Genomic DNA, 3,239 nt, shown 5'->3' with positions numbered 1-3,239 from the left:
CCTGCTTGGCCAACATTGTATCATTGAAAACTTCCATATCCCTAAATCCCATGCGACCCTTGGACTTAGGGATTGCCATTTTTTTCGAAGCTTGCCAATGCATTCCTCTTTTGTCAAGTGATCTAGCCTACCAATATTTAGACATAGTCTTAATGAGTTTCTTGCACAGACGTTTTTTGAGTTTGAAACAACTCATAGAGTAGGTCGGTAGCGCTTGTACCACTAATTTCAAGAGGACTTCTCTAGCAGCACATGATGCCAACCGTTCACACCATCATTGTACCTTCCCTCTAGATCTCTCGTTCAGATGCTCAAAATGTTGCTCCGTCAATCTGCCCACGACAGTTGGAGGCCAAGATATTTCTCTGTGAGTGCTTCCCGTTGAATGTTTAGTGTATTCTTTACTCCTCTTCTATTAGAAGCACCACAATTCGGACTAAAAAAGACCGAACTTTTTGCCAAATTGGCACTCTGACCAGAACCACTAGAGTAGTCTTGAAAAATGGAGTTTAATCTCATAGCGCTCCTGTGATCTGATTTCGTGAAAATCATACACTCGTCAGCAAACAACAAGTGGGATATCCATGGAGCTCTTATACTGACCCGAATTCCTCTATCAATCCAGCCACCATCATAGTTTTTTAGCATCCATGATAATCCTTCACCACACAGTAGGAACAACTATGGAGAGGTTGTGTCCCCCTGCCTTAAACCTCTTGTGGGCCAAAATGAGGGTAATACTGAAGGAAATATGTCCTAGAGGCAATAATAAATTTATTATTTATTTCCTTATTTCATGATAAATGTTTATTATTCATTCTAGAATTGTATTAACCGGAAACTTAGTACATGTGTGAATACATAGACAAAACATATTGTCCCTAGTATGCCTCTACCAGACTAGCTCGTTAATTAAAGATGGTTAAGTTCCCTAACCATAGACATGTGTTGTCATTTGATGAACGAGATCACATCATTAGGAGAATGATGTGATGGACATGACCCATCCGTTAGCTTAGCATTATGATCGTTACAGTTTCATTGCTACTACTTGCTTCATGACTTATACATGTTCCTCAGACTATGAGATTATGCAACTCCCGAATATCGTAGGAACACTTTGAGTGTTACCAAACGTCACAACGTAAATGCGTGATTAAAGGTGCTCTATAGGTGTCTCCTAAGGTGTTTTTTGGATTGGCATAGATCGAGATTAGGATTTGTCACTCCGTGTTTCGGAGAGGTATCTCTGGGCCCTCTCGGTAATACTCATCACTATAAGCCTTGGAAGCATTGTGACTAATGAGTTAGTTGTGGGATGAAGTATTACGGAACGAGTAAATAGACTTGACGGTAATGAGATTGAACTAGGTATGATGATACCGACGATCGAATCTCGGGCAAGTAACATACCGATGACAAAGGGAACAACTTGTTATGCGGTTTGACTGATAAAGATTTTCGTAGAATATGTAGGAACGAATATAAGCACCCAGGTTCCGCTATTGGTTATTGACCGGAGATGTGTCTCGGTCATGTCTACATAGTTCTCAAACCCGCAGGGTCCGCACGCTAAACATTCGATGACGATTTGTATTATGAGTTATGTGTTTTGGTGACCAAAGTTTGTTCTGAGTCCTGGATGAGATCATGGACATGATGAGGAGTCTCAAAATGGTCGAGACATAAAGATTGATATATTGGAAGGCTATATTCGGACACCGAAGTGTTCCGAAGAAGTTTCGGATAAAACCAGAGTACCGGGGGTTACCGGAAACCCCTCCGGGAAGTTATTGGGCCTCATGGGCCTTAATGGAGAAGAGAGAGGGCTGGCCAGGAGGTGGCGCGTGCCCCCCTTGCCCCAATCCGAATTGGACAAGGGGAGGGGGCGGCGCCCCCCTCCTTCCTTCTCTCCTCATCCTCCTCCCCCCCTTCTCCAACTTGGAATAGGAAGGGGGGGTACTAGGTTTGGAGTCCTAGTAGGACTCGCCCCCATGGCACGCCTCCCCTCTTGGTCGGCCTCCTCCCCCCTCCTTTATATACGTGGCCAAGGGGCACGCCATAGACACACAAGTTAATCTTTTAGCCGTGTGCGGTGCCCCCCTCCACAGTTACACACCTCGGTCATATCGTCATAGTGCTTAGGCGAAGCCCTATGCCAGTAACTTCATCATCACCGTCGCCACGTCGTCGTGCTGACGAAACTCTCCCTCGGCCTCAACTGGATCAAGAGTACGAGGGACGTCATTGAGCTGAATGCGGAGGTGCCGTACGTTCGGTACTTGGATCGGTTGGATCACGAAGTCGTTCGACTACAACAACCGCATTAACTAACGCTTCCGCTTTCGGTCTACGAGGGTACATGGACACACTCTCTCCTCTCGTTGCTATGCATCACCTAGATAGATCTTGCGCGATCGTAGGATTTCTTTTGAAATTACTGCGTTCCCCAACGGTGGCATCCGAGCCAGGTCTATGCGTAGATGTTATATGCACGAGTAGAACACAAAGAGTTGTGGGCGATAATAGTCATACTGCTTACCACCAACATCTTACTTTTATTCAGCGGTATTGTTGGATGAAGCGGCCCAGACCAACATTACATGACCGCGTTCATGAGACTGGTTCTACCGACGTGCTTTTGCACAAAGGTGGCTAGCGGGTGTCTGTTTCTCCAACTTTAGTTGAATCAAGTTTGACTACAGCCGGTCCTTGCACTACAAGAAAAAAGACACATCCGTGACATTTTGGGCCGAACGAATTTTTTCTGTCATACTTATGACACTTCTATGACGATAATTGTGACAAAATCCGGTATCATCATAGATGTGGTGGGCTCCTACTTCTATGACAAAAATTCATGACAGAAAATGGGCTTTTCGTCCTGGGCAGGCTAGAGACGCAGCTGCATGACATTCTTTGGGCCGCCCATGATGGAAAAAACCGTGGTAGAAGCGAGGGCGAGGAAAATATTGGGGTGTTCCCGGTTACGGTGGGTAGTCGGGGCCGAGCGATGCATGTTTCTCTCGTACACGTACGCGCGTGGGTGTGAGGCGTTGGGCTGTAACTGAACCCGAGCGAGGCGTTCGCCTATACTGAGCGATTGCACTGCAGGCTATGTGTTACTGAACCCGAGCGGTCGATCGATGGCTGTTAACTGAACCGATCGAGCGATTCCTTCGCAACTGCTACTAACTGAAGCCGATCGATGCTGCCTCTGGATGAACAGTGAGCGTTGC

The sequence above is a fragment of the Triticum dicoccoides genome, chromosome 3B (assembly GCF_002162155.2).
Source record: "Triticum dicoccoides isolate Atlit2015 ecotype Zavitan chromosome 3B, WEW_v2.0, whole genome shotgun sequence".
In the NCBI taxonomy this organism is placed as follows: Eukaryota; Viridiplantae; Streptophyta; class Magnoliopsida; order Poales; family Poaceae; genus Triticum; species Triticum dicoccoides.
The sequence above is the reverse complement of the archived record's forward strand: the minus strand, read 5'-3'. Positions refer to the sequence as shown.